General features: G+C 45.5%; 2 long non-coding RNA genes across 2 annotated transcripts; both read left to right on the top strand.

Moving 5' to 3' along the window:
- The first annotated feature begins 1,187 nt into the window (after positions 1 to 1,187).
- LOC121822038 (uncharacterized) lies at positions 1,188 to 7,314 on the top strand. Its single transcript, XR_013044063.1, has 2 exons — positions 1,188 to 1,639; positions 6,890 to 7,314. It is a non-coding gene; the product is annotated as an uncharacterized LOC121822038 (long non-coding RNA).
- An 8,593-nt stretch (positions 7,315 to 15,907) lies between these two features.
- On the top strand, positions 15,908 to 18,865 carry LOC143268363 (uncharacterized). The gene is made up of 2 exons (XR_013044219.1): positions 15,908 to 16,045; positions 17,959 to 18,865. It is a non-coding gene; the product is annotated as an uncharacterized LOC143268363 (long non-coding RNA).
- Positions 18,866 to 19,341: the final 476 nt, after the last annotated feature.

Raw genomic sequence — 19,341 nt, 5'->3', positions numbered from 1 at the left:
AGCCATAGAACCCTGACCAAGACGAGAGGTATTAGAGGGGACACCACATGGTTTTTATAAAATAAAAACTGAGGGATGCTTTAAAGAAAGACTGCCCTGCTGTGAGAAGCAATGAGGTCTTCGACTTTCAAATCTGGATGTTACCATGGCGTGATAGCATTTACTTACACTCAGACCCATTTTTGAGTAGGCTGCAGAAACAGGATTTCCCTGGCAGGAAGGGTGCAGCTGAAGAGAAAACCCAAAGGCCCAGGTATGGCTAAGGGCTACCCATTCCTCCTCTGACCCTCCACTTAAGCTGCTTTCCGAGGTCAGGTATGGTACAAGGCTGGGCTCCCATCTCTACATGCTCGCATTCTCCTAATTACTCTTCAAACCCTTCCCAGTGGCAAACTTGCCTTGTTGGTTAGATATTCAGAGCTATTGACCCTGAACTTGGTGCTCCCGAGGGATCTATACCAATATGGGGTTTGTTTACATGCTGGTTTACTGTAGACGTGTAGATGGAGACTTCTCAGGGACACCACAGGACACCAATACACTCAGGTCCGTGTGAGTTTTTTAGAGGGGGCACAGGATGATTTTTGGTCTAATTCATAAGAAAATAAGTATTGTGTGACAGAGAGTTTTAGTTTCTAAATCGGAAAAAAAAACCCAACAACAAAATGAAACAAACCCACAAATAAGTGGAACGCTTTTCATTTTGAAGTTTATTTCTTGGAGTAAGTCATTCCCACGGTGGATTTGTTTCACCCAGGTACCTCTCAAGATGGTATAAGGGTAAAATATTATATATATACATATATATACGTATATATGTATATGGTATATTTAAATATTATGTAATGTGTGTCTTTAGATATACTTATGTTAGCTGCATATGTAGCATGTAGGTGCATATTAAAACCTTGTACATTGGAACTGGAGAGATGGCTTGGTGGTTAAGAGCACTGGCTGCTCGTCCAGAGGACCCAGGCTTGATTCTGAGCACCCACATGGTGGCTCACAACCATCTGAGTCCAGTTCTAGGGGATCCTTCTGGCCCCCTTGGGCACCAAGTCCTTACTTGCATGGTATACAGATACACATGTATCTGTATACATACCCATAAAATAATAAACAACAAATTTTAAAACATCTTTTTTTAAATGTTGAAAAACTTTGAAGCATAGGTGTATTTGAGATTGTTATATTTTAAAGATTAATTTATTTTTATTTTCTGTGTTTGTATGTGTGCCTGAGTACATGTATGGGTGGTATGTGCACGCAGATGCCCACGAAGACCAGAAGAGGGTATTCGATCCCTGGAACTAGATTCATAGCAGGTTCTAAGCCACTTGATGTGTGTGCTGGGAACCAAACCCAGGTCCTCTGCAAGAGCAGCAAGTGCTTTTAACCTCTGAGCCATCTCTCCCACTCTGGGATTATTATTTTTGAATTAATGTGTTTCCTATCATCCTTGTTATAGGTTAGTTCTCCTGACACAGATTTCCAATGATGTTTACATTTTAAACAAGAACCACTAGGACGGAATAGCTCCGTTTGAATAGAATGTACCTTCTCATCCTGAGCAAAATGAAGGCAACAGCGGAAAAATCATCAAGTGTGTGCCGTTGTTTCCGACCGCAAGAGAAAAGAAGTCAGTCATCACCTGGAACAGAGATGGTGACCTTCACTTTTACTCTCTCTCTCCCTCTCCTTTTGTGACCGAGAAACAACAATAATAAATTCTCTTCCCTTGCCTATTTCGAGGCAGAGATTTGAAGTGTGTTTTATGACTTTAGCTTGTCCTGGGCCAATCCGCTCCGCTGGTAATGATGAATGAACCCTTGATGCCCATTAGCATAAGTGAACAGCGTTACTGCGCTAACTCTGATGGGGTCCTAATCAGTGCCGATTCTCCCTTTGGCTTTGCATTTTGGGGGTGCAGCCAGGTGCTCTCCCAGATGTGCAAGGGAGAGAAGGCCGCTCCCTCCCCCAACCTTCAGCTGCAGCAGACTGGTTCATGCCTGACTGAGAACCACTCAACTGTTTCCTGAGCCGTGCACCCTGCTGCATCTAATAAGGCCCCTCTCTCCAAGCCCTGCTCCGGGGAGGCAGACCCAAGTGTGTCCGGGGAGAATGCTCTGCAGAAGGCGTGGGTAGAAGAGGCTGAGACTTGCAGCCTGGCGTCTCTAAGACAGAGCAGATCTGCAGGCCAGGCAGGCATCGCAGACAAAGCTCTTGTAGGAACATTCCCCGGTTTAACCGTCCTTTTCCTACAGAGGGGGTCCTTGCACCACGTGCAGCTTAGCTCCTTTTCCGGGGCGGTGGGTGGGCTCGGGAGTGAGCGGGTTTGCAGGCATGCCTGTGTAGGTTGGGTGGAGAGAGCAAAAGAAACAAAGACTCCACATGCTAAAGCAGGAAGAGATTGGGATTACCCAAGGTCTGTAAAGCTCTGCAGGGCACCAAGTGGGAGTGGCAAGACAGCATCCAGAGCTCAGGATATCTGGGGTTTAATTGGGACAGAACTCCGGTGAATTCCGGTGTCTTCTGGGGATGACTTAACGTTTCCCTTTCTCGGAGTCCCTAGCTGTAGAAAGTTACGCTTCTCCTATAAACTTTCGACAACAGTTTGAAGCTCCAGAGGCAGCTTTCAGTCCGTGATTTACAAAACGTACCGCAACGCAGTGAGGTGAGCTGTGGTCTCTCTCAAAATGTAGGCTGCGGATCCTTGGGGGAGTAACTCTATGTCAGCATTTGCTTCGGGGTTCCTTTGAATGACCTCTCTGAAGGACTCCCAAGCTTCAGCACATATTCCCAAGGGAAGCCACCAAGATGTCCGTCCTTCCCAGGACTTTGTATCTATCAGTTTGTGAGTCATGCAAGACTGACCTTAGTGAGAGTCGGTCGTCATCCTGGACTGTCTGTCCACTCATGTCTATCTTCAGGCTGTTTCACTGGACCTTGGAGCATTCAGCTCCTCTTCTTGAGATCTGTGATTCCCTCTTCCCTTAGTTCTGAAGATCTCTCAGTATTTTCCTATAAGTCCTCCTTGTGGTGTAAAACAGTCCCAAATCCCAGGGGCAGAATGTCTAAGTTCTAGCTAGGACCCTGGGGACTTGGCTTGAGCCACAGAGGCTTTAGTTAAACTTTGGGCTTATTAGCAATCATGCCTCCTGCTTTGAACAAAAGATGGAGACCCAGTGGCATCTCTGTGGAAGTCCTTCCTAATGGAGTGTAGCTTTTCTGGGATTTGGAAAACTGTCAGGGAATTATGTGCACCACCTTCTTGTAGACTTGGGCAGGCAGAGTTGGAGGCTGAGATTTGCAAGTTCTGGAACCATTCACTGGCTCTACCTCATGGTTCTGCTGCTTTCTAGCTATGTGGTCTCTCTGAGGTCACTCTCGGCTTCAGTTTATTCTTATGTCAGACGGGAATTTGTAAGCATGCTTTCATGTGACATTATAAAGATTAAATAAGAAACATAATATGCTCAAATTGATCCTTAGCATATAGTAGATACTCAATAAGTATTGTCTATCTACCTATCATCCATCCATGTATCTATCTATCTATCTATCTATCTATCTATCTACCTACCTACTTACCTACCTACCTACCTACCTACCTATCTACTTTCTATCCATCCATCATCACTATCCTCTCAATTCTGGTACTGAATACCCTAAAATAATCACCAAGTCAGAAAACCCAGAAGAAACTTCTGAAGCTTGGTTGTCAGGAAAGTAAAAAGCCTTTTAATATACAATCAAAGAATGAACTGCCTTTTGCTGGTGGCCCACAGACGTGTACAAATGGCAGGCTTCTCGGCTGGAGGAAATATTTCTTCCTACTATTGACTCCAAACTAGACTTCCTTCCAATGAAAGATGCGTTTCCAGCCAAGGTATCTCCCGGTTGCTGGGGTAACAACTACAGCTGAGCGAATATAGCCAAGAACTGGAATTGTGTCACAGAACATTTGTATGTGTGTCTGTGTGTAAGCATTCATGTGCAAGTTCATGTGGTTGTGGCTGTGGGGTATCTTTCTTTATTATTGTTTTTTTGTTAGATATGGTCTCCACTGGCCTAGAACTCAATGAGTCGGCTAGGCTCTCCACGGTGTCCCACAGGTTCCTTGTGCTGGGATTACAGATGTGTGACACCAACCCTGGGATCATTTTAATACAGGTTCCAGGGCTCAAACAAAGCCATTCATGCTTGGAATGGAGGTGATTTAACAATGGAATGATTTCTCCAGTCCCTGCATGAAACCATTTTATATTATTAGACTCCATATTTTAGGTTCACAGCAACAATGAACATGTATTTCCCCTATATGCCTGACCCCACACAGGAAGCCTCCCCAGCTATAAGCACCCCATTCGAGTAGTATATTTGTATCAATCAATGGATATTATTATTATTACTATTACTATCAACTATTATCCCAAGTCCATAGTTTGCATTAAGGTTCACTCTAGGCACTGTACAACAATATATGTTTATGTAATACAGAGTAGTTGTGGCACTCTGGTCTCCTGAGGAGTTTCTTTCATTTGGTTTTTGTGGAACAGGCTTTGAACATAGGACTCTTCCATTTGTGAGAGAAGTGGCAGACGCCGATGGCTTTGGGACACCTTGGAGGGCATGGGGATTGATGACAGATGGCTTGTGTGCACCATGACATCTATGTAAAACATGTCTGCTCGCCCAGAGATGAAAAACTGCTCACCTTGGCACAACAGGCGTGATATTCATTTGGAGGCTCGAGTCTAAGAAAGATAAATCCCACTGTCACTGCACAAAGAGATAAGAAGGACCACATGACAGTTTTCCATTGATAAAAGATTCTGTCTGTATTTTAAAGGAATTTACTTTCTTCCCCTTTTCTGATACCCGCATGAGTTAAGGCACAGATACGCTATCTTTCATGTTTTTGTCAGGATGTGTTATTACGGAGGTGGCAGCGACTCAATTGCCTCATTTAGGGAGCTAAAGTGAGATGCAGACTATAGAGGAGCCAGGGCCTCCAGAGCTAAGAAGCTTCACCCGAAAGCATCCCTGGCCTAGAAGGAAACCAACAAGAACTCATCTGTAACGGGTTAGCTGCATGCTCAAATCTCCTTGGACATTAATCTTCCTTAATGGTTTTAGATTTTCACTGCTGACTAGGATGTTTTTGCAAACCCCACCCGGGAGACACCATATACCATAAGTAATATAAGGCAGGCAGCAATTCAATTAAGTGCCACACAGGTGATGTTGCCACAGAAAGGGTGAAAGAACCCAAGAGGATCAGAGTTCCAATTTACCAGCATCCTGACTGTGGGTATGGGGTGAAGGCAGAAGTCCTCTCCCTCTCCTGAGGTTGAGCCAGCCTCATCCTTTTAGAGCATCTTAAGCAAAGAAGCTTGTCAACTTCATCTGGCTTCACAGGTAGACTTGTCTGTGGGCAAGAGGATATACTGGCCACAAGAGGATATAGATAGCCAATAATGCGCTATGTATGTATGTATATATGTATGTATGTATGTATGTATCTATGTATCTATGTGTCTATCACCTATTTATTTATCTATCCCCTCTCTCTCTCTCTCTCTCTCTCTCTCTCTCTCTCTCTCTCTCTCTCTCATCTTATGTAGCCCAGGCTGGCCTCTGTAGCTGGAGGGCTTCTCTCCAGGTCCCACCAAGCATCCGCAGTCCTACAACCCATGTATAAAATAATCACTCAGACACTTATATTACTTATAAACTGTATGGCCGTGGCGGACTTCTTGTTATCTACTTCTTCTATCTTAAATTAACCCATTTCTATTAATCTATAAGTTGCCATGTGGCTCGTGGCTTACCGGTACCTTACATCTTGCTTGTCATGGAGGTGGCTGACAGGTCTCCCCGCCTCAGCCTTACACTTCCCCCAATTCTCTTCTCTTTGTCCCGCCTATACTTCCTGCCTGGCTACTGGCCAATCAGTGTTTTACTTATTACCCAATCAGAGCAACACACGTAACATACAGAACATCCCACAGCAGGCCTCCAATTCATGGCACAGTTGAGGACAACTTGAACTTCTGATCCTCCTGTCTCTGCTTCCCCAGTGCTGTGATTCGAGGCATGTGCCACCACGCCTGGTTTATACAGTGCTAGGGACCAAACCCAGGACTCTGTGTATAACAGATAAGAGCTCCATCAACTAAGCCACATCCTCAGCCTTTATTACTTTTATTTATTGACTATAAGTGAATCCTCACAACAAACTGAAGAAGTAAGAACACTTATTCACATTTTAAAGGTTCAGTAACCAAGGTCCCAATATGCCTCATGCCCGAGTGGGCTGTGTAAAAGATCAGCTCAGGACCTCTAAGACCAAGTTCTTAGCACAAGGGCAATTTATTTTCCCAGAGGGATAAAGGGCAGGGAATAAGAGACAAAGAGAGGAGATAGAGGACAAGGGAGAGGGGGAAGGGAACAAGGAAAAGGGGGGAGGGGTATTTGTTCTGGAGGGACAAAGGACTGCCTCTGGATAGAGGGGAGACAGATGTAGCTCATAGGCAAATGGCGGTTCATAAAGGTAAAAGGGGAAACCCCATTTAGGATGAGGAGTTTAATTTTAATTGGACATGTTAATTAGGTGAGGGCTTTTGATTGCTGGATTTCAATACCTGGGCCTTGGTAGTCAGCCTCAGGAGGAGGAAGTGGCCAAGTAAAGGAATGGACTTTGATGGCTAGCTTTAGGAATATAATCTAATGTTTTTTTTTTTTTTTTTTAGCAAGGCAGAGGGAATGGGGGAGAATGGTGAGGTCTTCCAGAGCCATGTTTGCTGTGCTCGAGCTGGCCAGAGTCCCTACAGGTTGTCTGTAACGACCCTACAGTATATATGTTCCCTCCTACCTTGTCTTCTAGAATATTGCCATTACCCACGAAGGGGAAGAGTCTACTTTCCCTCTTCTTGAACCTGGGCAAGATTTCACGATTGCCTCCCTTCTCAGATGGACAATGAAGGTGGCACAGTGCCTATCACCCCAGCGTGGTGACCTTCCTTCTTGGAACCCAGCCATCAAGTTGTGAGGGATATTTCACAGAACAACATGAAGAGGAACCAAGTCTCCCAGCATCAACCACTGGACCTGTGAGTGAATAGGTCTTCAGAGGCTTCCAGCCTCCAGCCTGGCGTCTTCCGGGACAGTCGCTAGACACAGAGAAACTGAGACAAGCCACCCCTGTTATTCCTTCTGAGTCTCTGGACCACAGATGGCACAGGTCACTATTAGAAGGCATCCTTAGCTCACAAGTTTGGATTGATTTTCAATACAGATATAATAATTGCAGATGTAGTAATACTTTATCCTTGCATATCTTAGTTTTCTCATCTGAGAAATGGGAATAACACTATTCTGTTGGGTGGTTACCAAAATTTAATGTATTCAAATTAATCAGTGTCCTTCCTGTGAAACAGAATCTAATGTTTGATGAGCAGAGTATTGTCCTGTGGATTTTACATGTTATACCTTTGAGTCACTACAATAACCTAAAAATGTGTGTGTTACTTGAATACTTTTTATGGATATAAAATGGACATAGTATGAAATTAGCCACTTATAAAGGGAGCGATTCAGCCTTGCTTCACATCTTAGCAATGCTATGTAAGCACTGCTATTTAGGACCCAAACATTTCATCACTCAGGTAAGAAACATGGGCACTGCTTCTAAAGACACTTTATACATGAAGTTACACAACTTGACTGTTGTCGGACATAATACACTTGGATTCCAGGCTCTGTGCTTTTTGCTGTCGCTCTGCATTGCCTACAGTTCCTGAGAGCAATGGCTGGGTTGAAGTGACCTGCCTACAATCACACAGTTATGAAGTGGCAGGCCCCAGACAGCTCAGATTCCATAGCTTGTGCACTTTCTGCTGGGATACAACTTACACCGGCATCTTCCATCATGCTCCCCAAAGAGGTGGAGCTCCTAAGTAGTCAACCTTCAAAACCTGTGCTTGTCTCAACATATATTGCCCACTGTTGTAGAGTCCTACCCTCTGATCAACATAGCTGCCATCTTCCTTAGATTAGCTGTGTCTATTTTCAAGAGACCATCCTGATGGGCTTTGTTGACTGTTGGTATTCCCACATAGATGAGATTGTGTCCCCCAATATATTGTGAACCTTAATAAACTTATCTGGGATCAGAGAACAGAACAGCTGCTAGATAGACATAGAGGCCAGAAAATGGTGGCACACACGCCTTTAATCCTAGCATTCTGGGGCAGAGATCCATCCAGATCTCTGTAAGTTCAAAGCCACACTGGAAACAGCCAGGCATGGTGACACATGCCTTTAATCCCAGGAAGTGATGGCAAAAAGCAGAAAGGTATATAATGGTCTAGTGCATGAGGACCAGGCACTAGAGCCTGGTTAAACTTTTAGGCTTTTAGCAGCAGTTCACCTGAGATTCGTTATGGATGAGGACTCGGAGGCTTCCAGTCTGAGGAAACACGATCAGCTGAGGAACTGGCAAGGTGAGGTGGCTTGTTCTGCTTCTCTGATCTTCCAGCATTCACCCCAATACCTGGCCCTGGGTTTGTTTTTATTAGTAAGACCTTCTAACAATTCGTGCTACACATAGAAGGAATAGGGAGGGAGGGCCATTGGCCCCACACCTCAGGTTCCTGCTGCTCTTGCAAGGCTTTTCCATGCAATTCTGTCCTAACTGCTTGTGCTGGGAGGTGCTGGCGCATTCACCCTGAGAGGTTAATTGGAGAGGGACTCCATCCATGCAGCTGTAGGGAAGCTTCACCCCGTGAGGTGAAGAGCCTCCAGTGCTGCTGCCATTGGGTTGCCTGTGTTCCTGTACCAGCCCCTCAGCCATGCATGCTATGAAGGTAAGTCCAGTAAACCCATTGGTTCCCCGAGCTAACCTCTGTTTTGTTATTTCCTTATAAGCAATGCGGCAGATATTGTCCCCGGCCATAGGCAAAATGGCTCCATGGCAGAACAAAGCATAGTGAGCCTATGTTAGTTAGGGTTTCCATTGCTGTGGAGAGACACCATGACCACAGCAATCTTTGTTTTGTTTTTTTTTTTGTTTTTTTTTTTTTTTTTTTTTTTTTTTTTTGAGACAGGGTTTCTCTGTGTAGCTTTGCACCTTTCCTGGAACTCACTCTGTAGCCCAGGCTGGCCTCAAACTCACAGAGATCTGCCTGGCTCTGCCTCCCGAGTGCTGGGATTAAAGGCATGTTCCACCACCACCTAGCTTAGCAAGTCTTATAAAGGAAAACGTTTAATTGAGAGTGGCTTACAGTTTCAGAGGTTTAGTCAATTATCATCATCATGGCAGGATATGGCGGCGGACAGGTAGACATGGTGCCAGAGAAGGAGCTGAGGGATCTACATCTTGATCCACAGGCAACAGGAAACACCTGTGACATTGGGCATGGCTTAAGCATAGGAGATCTCAAAGCCCACCCCCACAGTGACATACTTCTCCAACTCGGCCACACCTCCTTCAAAAAGGCCACACCTCCTAATAGTGCCACCTCCTATGGGGGCCATTTTCTTTCAAACCACCACAGAGTCCAAAACGTGTAATTCTTCTATCTTGTGGACCACTAAACATTTGGGTGAAGACTTTTTCTAGAACCATCTAATCTTGGGCTTCCTGAACCAGGGCAATTTTCTGAGGCTGCACACACTTGACATGTTGAGAGGTTTACAGCACTCAGCCCTAGAAACAGCAGTGTGCACCTGCCCTCGCGAGGGTCAGTTCTCAGCCCTGAGACTGGGCACGAACAGGACTCATCACCCTGCTTTTCTGTCTTTGTGTCACACTGACTAAAAGCAGAGAACCCCACACATGTGGGAAATAGATGCAAGGTGCTGTGAGTGCAGAGGGTGTAGCTGTCAGGGCCCTGTTGGAAGACAGATTAAAGCCCATTCTCACTGGTATGGGTGGACTTGGGGGCTGTGCCCATGGGCCAAGGAACCCCCTCTAAAGGTGAAATACCAAGAGTTGAGGGGAATGTGCAAGTAGGTGCTTGGCTGTGAGAGGCAAGGGGCACCTTGCCATCTGGGTAGTGGGATCTTAGGGTGGAAGCTTTGTTGCTTGCTTCCTGGGGCCTCACACACCAACATACCCCAGGTGACAGGACCAATAGGAACAGAGCACCTGGGTCGGAAGGGGAGGTGTCGAGTGCTAAGAGTAATCATGACGTAAGTGTAGTCTTCAGGGAGATGTCAGTGTTGACCCCTCACCAGCGGAGTAGGTGCTGAGTGCGTCTGCTCTTTCCAGCAGTGACTAATCTGCACACACCATCCAGCTGCAGCGCACAGGAAAGGAGGGGATGGAGGCCTTGGATTCAGTTACATCCTGGTCTGCATCCTGACTGAGGTGTTTATTAGTGCATCCTAAATCCTCTGCCTCCCTGAATCTCAATTTCCCTCTATGTGTCATGGGGCTAAAACCTTTTATGGCTTTCAATTTATTTTATTATTGTGTGGTATATGTATGTTTATGTGTTTTGTTGCACATGTGTCGATGTATGCAAAGATGTGCATGTGTGTGCATGTGTATATGGTGGCAAGAGGTGAACATATGTTTATTTTCTTAGTTGTTTTCCATGCTGTTTTTTAATTAGGTTGTATTTATTCACTTTTTTTTATTTGTTTGTTTGCTTGCTTGTTTATTGTGTGTTGTATATGCACATGAGCAGATACAATATCAAAGTCAGAAAATAGCCCTAGGGAGTTGATTCTCCCTTCCCACTTTTACATGGGTTCCAGAGATCAAACTCAGGTTGCCAGGCATGCCTGGCAAGTACATTTACCCACTGAGCCAGCCCACTGGCTCGCTCCACCTTAGTTTTTGAGACAGGGTATCTCACTGGTACCGGAGCTTACTGATCTGGCTAGGGCGGCCAGGGATCTTGCTGGATCCTCCTGTCTCCATTCTCTACCCCCTATCTGCAATTACAGATATGTGCTGCCATGCCTAGATTCTGCCCAGATAGTGGAGATTCGAACCCAGGTTTTCATGTTTGCACAGCAAATGCTTTACCAACTTAGCTATTTCCTTAATTGGCTTAAAAACAAAACAAAAAACAGCAGCAGCAGCAGCAGCAACAACAACAAAAAACCAGTGTAGAGAAGGTCTATAACATACACCGTGGGCACTCAGCACAGGTTAGTGTGGATGACTGACTGGTATAAGAGAGTGAAGGATATCTAACTATGAGTCCCGAAATTAACCACCCACCTGAACTTTAACCTTGACCTTCACAGAATTCTCTCTGGCCATCTAAACCAGGCGGGCACCTAACTGTGTGTGCTCAGCTTTCACAAACATTTGGTTCAAAGATCTGAATCAACCTCAGTGTTTTATTCTGGTGGCAATTAGCAACTCCTAAGTCACGTTATAAATCCAGTTTGCATGTGCCACATTGAGACAGGGCTGGCATTACAGAACTCAATTCTGGCAGGTAACCATTGCAGTCACCCAGTGGAGCTGCAGCCTGGTAATGGAAAAGTGTTTCATTTTAACTATGAAATTTAACACAAAGAATACAGCTGCTCAGCCGCGCACTGACAGTGTATGTTAATTTGATTTATAGACATGCAATGTACCGTGCCTAATATCCAATGCTGGAAGACTTCAGTAAGCCTAATACTAGCATCGTAAATGAGAGACAACCATTATGGGTTAGCTTCACATGTGTGAGCACACCTCCTTCTAGCACTGGAAACAGCCGAGCCACTTTGCACAAGAGAAACAAGAAGTTCGCCTGTGAGGGTGGGTAAGCACTGGGCTTTCTCACCCAGGTCACGGCTTGTCTGGAAGTAGTCCTTGGGCTTCGTACCATGTGTCTGACCATTGGCACATTTACAACCGTCGTCTCAAGTAAATCAGGTCTGTGGAGTGGAAACTGGCTTAGGGTTCCCATTTGGTTTAAGGCGTAAGTATCTTGGAGATCACACTCCAGTTTTTCCATAAAGGCAAAGAGGAGAGAGATCCCCTGCTCTCTCAGTCCATCAAGGATTCGGAGGAGCAAATACACACTTCCGTTGATGGCCATGTGGACTGCACATGAGGAAAAAAAAAGTCTCCTTGGGATATGTGCTTTGTGTAGGGTGTTATATGTGTTGTACATACCGGGTGTTGTGTGGTGGATTATGTATATGTTGTGTACACTCTATGTTGTGTGTGTTGTGTATTCTGTATGTATGTTTATTCCCAGTGGGTTCATCAGAAGGTCTACTGCTCACATTCACTTGGGACAAACACTGTTGGAGGGATCTAGACTAACCCTGGTCACTTTCCCTCTTCACTCTTGTTTTGGTTACACTGTGGCATGTCCCCCATATAGCTCATGTATTTGAACACTTGGTCCTTAGGTGTTGGCACTATTTGTGGAGGTTGTGAACTGTTTGGACATGGAGCGTCACTGGCAGATGTAAGGCTATAGGGATGGGCTTTGAAGGTTATAGGGCTGGCCTCACTTGCTCTCTGCTTCCTAACTAGGGACCTGATGGAACCAGCTGCCTGCTCCTTGATCCTGCTGCTGTAGCCTCCAGTGGTTCTTGCTGTGTGTTTTCCTTGCTATGGTGAGCTGTGATCTCCCAAAACCCATGAGCAAGACTGAATCCCTTCCCATTTAATTTGCTGCTTTCATGTATTTTATTACAGCAACACATAAGCAACTAATTCAACTGTTCTATGTGATAGTAAAAGCAGTGTATTAGAGGAGAGAAAATATTAAAAGTAGAGGGCAAAAATCAATCATATTCTTCCAGCTCCTATATTAGGATGCTGCTAATTTGAGAATTTTACAATGTTTATCCCCACGAAGACAGGAGAATATTTGTACTTACAGGTAAGTACATATTTTTATGATAACTTCTCATATTAAATTGCTACGGAGTCTTCATAATTGTTGTGCTTAACGTCTATGTGGTATTCTATCCAGCGCTGCTTCATGACCTAGGAGTATGATGTTGTACTTATGTGACTGTCCAGATTTCTGGGTAATAGCAACAGTCTGAAAGTGGCTTGAATTGCCCATCTCTTGGGGGCAGGGCAGAGGGTCAGATTGGCATTCCTATACATCTGTTTGGGCCTTTTCTCAAGGTCCTGCATGGGGGCTGGTGTGGCAAGCACTGGGATGGGTTCTCAGTTGCTAATACTACCAGTCTACTCTCTAATACCCCTCCCCCACAGGGTATGCCTATGCTGACCCCTCCCACCTCTTACTGCCATCTCCTGCTGGGTTCCTTGTCCTTGTCATCAATCTCTCAGGCCCTGCGCTGGTACCTCCTTCACCCTGCTCTTCGTTTACAGGTTGTTGGTATCTAGAGTTTTCTGATTGTGTGGAGATTGTATCTTTTCTGGTCCACACATTACCTGTTGTAGGTAGGCTCCATGCTGCTACCTGTTAGTGGCTTCCATCTCTGTGTATTTACAGGAAGCATCTGGGGTCAGGAGGTGAGAGGAGATTCATGACAAGCTAGATCTGGCTGGTATCTCTGCTGTCGACTGTCACTTTAGACCATATTGTCTGCCGGCTTCAGTTTTGCCTCTTAGATCGCATGCGCGTCATTTTTTGGCATCCTCTAAATCAGAGCTGTAAGGGGAAGGGAATTCTGGGAAATGTCATTCCCAGAGCAACCAAGTTGATCGTGTAGAAAAATCCAGCACAACACTTGACTCTGAAGAATGGAGTGTGTGTGAGATGTGATGTTCAGCACAAAAGCACAGGGCTATGAATTTTCTAACACACACACATACACACACACACACATACACACACACACACACACACACACACACACACACACACACACACTACAAAAAGAAAACCAGAGCCTCTTGACTTTTTATAAACCTTTAGTAGGTTTCCCCATATCATTCTGTATAATTCTTGTTTTCCACCTTCATGATGTAACTCTTTCCCTCTGGTTATTGCTAATGATCTCATTTATTTAAAAACAACAGGAAAGTGCACATATATTTGCACATGTGTGCATGACTATCATGTGTTTATATGTGCTTATATGTTTTGGGGGGTATGCAACTCATTTCCATGTGGTTTCTTCTGTGGGTCCTATGCCTTTAATGATGATTCTTTAACCTATGCCAAAGACACCCAGGGGACAGGAGAGCCCAGAAGGAGGGCTTGGTGAGAGAAGGATGGAAAGTACACTCCCTGGGAGATAAAACTCATGCAGCACACAGGGGTGCTTTGTTCCATTAATTTTTATTGGGAGAGGCACATCCCCCACTGCTTTATCCTGCCTCTCCCTCAGGCACAGAGCCAACTGTGTGTTCTCATATTGACATCTCTACAAAGAGCTGGGGAAGGAAGAGGCAAGGTTGAGATCACTGCACCCAGGATGGAAGCCACAGCCCCAAACCCTTGCCTGGCTCCTGTTGGCTCTGGGTCTCTTGCTGTTGAGTGAGGGCCGGCTGGATTTTATTTTTAATCAGACTGAACATCTAAAGTCTGATATGCAGAGAGAAGATGAGGCCATCTGAGGTGAAGATCGGCCTTTCTTAGTGAACCCCCAAGTGTCGCAGGTACAGGACACTTTACCATTTGGGGACTGGAGGTAGTAGATGAGTTGCCTAGGGAGTACCTGAGATGCCTGAACAATCTTTTAGACAGAAGAGGACAGAGACCACTGCCTCCTTCATTGCCTATAATCTAGTCCACTGTCTTGGAATTCAGTCAAGCTTTCCTGGAATCCAGTGATGGTTGCACATATCCCTCTGGTGGCTGCTGGGTTATGGCAGGGACCCAAGAGCTGATTTGTATCCCCAGTGATTGCACTCCAGCTAGCATGGAGTAGTTTCTTCCACCCTTGCTGGCTGCTTCAGCTCTTCCCTTCAGGACATCCAACTCCATTTCCTGTCCTCTCTCCCTCTGCTCCAGTCAACATGGTTGATGCTTGTTGGTGTTTGAATACTACAGCTTGGTTGGATGCTCCATGTCTGGATTGCCCTTTCCCAGGGTGCTCAGAGACAACTCACTCAGCATCTCTGCCTAAATCTCACTTCTTGGCCAGGCGTGGTGGGGCACACTTTCAATCCCAGCACTCGGGAGGCAGAGGCAGGTGGATCTCAGGGAGTTCGAGGTCAACTTGGACAGCCAGAGCTGCTACACAGAGAAACTGTGTCTTGAAAACCCAACCAACCAAACAACCAAACAAACAAAAAACCAAACCAAACCAACCAAAATCTCACCTCTCAACTACGATGCTTATGCCAAGCTACAGTTGTCCTTGCCCTCTTACACACACACACACACACACACACACACACACACACACACACACACACAGGATTGGGTATCCTTTGCTTGCTTTTCCTCCACAGCATCTATTGGCTTCCAGAACGCTGTAATTTATTTCTCCATCATGTCTTTCTGTTTGCTCATTGTGTACTCACACCTACTCCTCTGTCATTAAAAAAGTGAGCCCTTCGGAGGTGGTCATCCTGGCCTGCTTTGTTCACGGACTTAACCTTAGCCCTCCCAGGGGCTTTACACTAGCTGTTTGTTGATGTTTGTTGGACGACGTTTCATGAAGAAATTGCTTGGAGGTCTTTCCCGTGTTTGCATATCAGGCAAAGGTAACTTTAGTCCAGTTAGAAATGAATGGAAAGAAGAATTCCTCAGATGACTTTAGGAGTGTTCCTGCACCGTTCACGCGGTGTGCTCATAGTGCTGGCTGATACCCACAAGACACAGGAGGATGTGAATCCTAGCCATTGTCTGTTGTTCCATAGAAGCCACATGACTTGTGCTCAGGCTTCACAGGGAGGCTTTAGGCAAAGCAAAGCTGATATCTTTGGAAGGCCTGAGGGGATGTGTTGAAAATCCTGAAACTGGTGAATGAGAGGAATCTCTTATCATGAATCCTGATTGCTACTCTTTTCCTCTCCATCTTAAGGAGTTTCTTCTACATACAAGCTACTCTTGGGGTCCACACGAGGAAAGACAAGGCAGAATGGCTGGAATGATACCCAGAAGTGGGGACCATAAGGATTCCAGGCTTGCCATGTGATGAGGTGACTTTGAGGCTTACCTGAACACGGGTGGTATTTTCATTGCCTGTGTGTGGGATTCCTGAGTGAGTGAGGTGGTGGTGTTGGGAGAAATTCTGCTATTTACTATTTAATTTTTCATTGCATAAACAACATCACAGCATCAATTCCCATGGAGAGCACTGGCTAAAACGTTAATGAGGATTGTGAATAATAATGTTTACAGCCAGTCTGGTTTGTCTGGGCCCTGTGTGTGTGTGTGTGTGTGTGTGTGTGTGTGTGTGTGTGTGTGTGTGTGTGCGTGTTCTTTAGCAGAATGATTCTCTCTTTTGAGAAAGGGTCTCCCTTTTGTAGCCAAGACTGTCTCTGAACCCCCAGTCCACCTGCCTCGGCCCCCTGAGTGTTGTGACAAGCATATGCTATCACACTCAGCCTCAGAGGTCATGGCAGCGGTCATTGGACCTTGCAAGGATGTACAGCTGGCATCTCATAGGTAGAGATCAGAATGCTGCCGCCACACGTCTACAGTATACAGAGCATCCCTATAACCAGTCACGATCTGGTCTACATATCGGGGTGCCGAGCAAGCTCGACAAACCTTTCTCCCAAGCGTGGCAGAAATGAACAACTGTTTCTGTTGTCATTTTCTCCTTGTTTTTCTAAATCCTCAGTCTTCTCTCCCCACTAGAAGGAGCAGAGAGAAGACTGGAAATCTCTCTTTAGAATGTTTCTTAGGAATTAATTGGCAGAGGGAACAAGGAGTTCCAACCTCCCACGTCCGTCAGCTCACCACCTGCTGGAGCATCAATTATATGTCTCGGCCCACACCACGCCCGAAGGTGGAGAGAGCTGTTTCGCGGTACCGTTGGTGCCTTTAGACACCTCCCATGAGCCAGGGATGAGTGTTGAACAACCAAGTGGGAGGGCCAGTACTCCATGTTGTCAGTTGCCTGGAAGCCTAGGGCGTTGTGTAACCCAAATGAACTCCTGGATCTAATCTCTGCCTCTGACAGCTCCCTGGTATTGCAAGAATGCCTGAGGATATTTGTTCTAACTCATCCAATTGGTATTGAAATACTTTCCAAATGAAGAATAATGCTGTCAGCTACTACTCCGAAAAATCAGCATATGCCTGCCGTTTGCCTCTCTCACCAAGGAAGCCCGCTTACAACCTCTACTACACCCAGTGCTTTCCAGTTCCCAGAGAACTATTAGTAATGGGCTCCCCCCTTTTACACATAGAGTATTAGAGCTGAAAAAGAATAACTAACTTCAGAGAGAATTTATTCTGAAGTACTGGTCAGAGGAAGCAGAGACGCTTACACAATTGAGATAATTCCCCCCACTCCAGAACAGTTAGGAGGAGACCAGAACTGAAGCTCCAGGGTGGCAGAGTCCTAGCTGTGTGCTCTTTTTTGTACACCAAGGATGAACTAAACTATCAGCTATTAGGATAGAAGTTTCCCTTGTTCAGATAAAACTTATGATTGCCGAATGCCAAATGTATAGATCTGAGTAAGCAAGGCAACAGTTCACATTATAGACCATAGGCTCCATCAGCCCTTCTCCTGGGGGAAGCTGTGCCTTTGTCTAAAGGACTTTGTGCTGCTGTACGAAGAATCTATATTTAGATGTCACAGCAGGCTCTTCTTCCTCAGCAAGTCCATGAATTCTGCTGTTCCTTGAGGTTTCCTTGGAACTCTTCTCCGTTCCCTTATGTGTGTTCTCCACAGGGGACCTCAGTGCTCTTTTGTGATCAGCTGCTGTCTGGCCTGTGTCTCTTTGGTGATGCATGCCAAATCTATCCTCAGTCTGGTGTGTCTGTGTGGAGTAAGCCTCGGGTTTGGATGGTGGGAAAAGCAGGGCTGAGGCTGGATATTGACTGGTCTTTGTGGGTTCGATGTCTCCTTGCGTAAGAGTCTCATCTCCTTTCCCAGGTCCTGAGTTCTGCCAAGCTTTGTACTCTTTCAAGATTGATCACAGCACGCAACAACTTGAATGAATGAGGAAGGGGGACTTCAGAGGGGCTGCGTTCCTACAAAATGCTTCGAGCATGACCAGACGATGGATCCAATTATCAACTGTAGTTATTTACCATCCGGCCAGGAGATTCTCAGTCTTGGTTGTACAGTAGAATAATCTAAAGGCTTTTTAGAGCCAAAGAGGATGAGTCCTCCTTCTAGACTTCCTCAACCAAGATGCCAGGATGATGAAGGAAGTGGTTTTGTTGTTTGCCTGTCTGAAAACCCAATAGCTTGTAAGTAATCGACCAGTTGATGTGGTTTTCCATGAGAGCACATCTTTAGCCTTCAGTAGGAAAACAGGGTCATTCTTGTGGTCACTAACTTAGTACCACTGTCACAACAGCAGGTGACTGCTGTGTGACAAGGGTTATTACTGTGCCTACAACCTGAACCCAAGTCACAGGTATTTTTTGCTAGATTTCGAAATGTGTTTGTGTGAATGGTGCACTTTTGCTGATCTACTAATATGTGTGAATCTTGGATACTCGCTTCATTCACTATTTAAAACAGAAGAATGATTTATTTAAGTGCATTAGAGTTGGGGAACACAGAAATGAACAAAATAAATAAGCATCCCTGCCTTCACATGAGGCAGATAAGGCCTAAAGCAATGGGCCATGCCTTAAGCTAACAAAGAGCTCTGACATGCGCAGTAGTATCCTGACCCAGAAGACCCTGAAACTGGACCCTCAAGATGACCACTGTTGACATATGACCTAGAGCCAACCAGGAAACACCACAGCAGCTGGAAGCAGAGCCTGCCAAAAAGCACACACATAAATACCTCAGTCCTTTGTTTAATAAACGAGATTGCTTACAACCTCCTAGAGCCTGTGTTGCTTGGTTCTGCGTCTATTCACCCCCTACTCCCGGGACCCCAGGTGCAGAGCAAGCAACACTCACAGAATTTGGTCCTTGGAGGAGACAACCAATAGGATAGATGAGTAAGATTCAGGACATGTCCAGGTGGCAACGGGGCTGTGGTAGTTATCTATTGCTGTATAACCAATCTCCCCCAAATGGACAAGCTTAAAATAATAACATATTTGTTCACAGCTTCTGTGGGTCATAAGTCAGAGACTAGCTTAGCTGGGTGTGTGTGGTTCAGATTCTGTCATGAGATTGAGAAAAACTATTGACTGAGTCTGTGCTCAGATGGCTTGCTGGGACTGGAGGATGCTTTTGTAGGATGCCCCAATTGTTCTTCCCATGCTGGCTTCTAAGAACAAGGAGAAATCCACACCCCTTTCTATGACAGTAGTCATTTCTGCACATTCTACTTGTTAAGAAGAGTCC

Source organism: Peromyscus maniculatus, chromosome 13, assembly GCF_049852395.1.
Source record: "Peromyscus maniculatus bairdii isolate BWxNUB_F1_BW_parent chromosome 13, HU_Pman_BW_mat_3.1, whole genome shotgun sequence".
Taxonomy (NCBI): Eukaryota; Metazoa; Chordata; class Mammalia; order Rodentia; family Cricetidae; genus Peromyscus; species Peromyscus maniculatus.
Note: the sequence above shows the minus strand (reverse complement) of the source record. Positions and strands in the feature narration are given on the sequence as shown.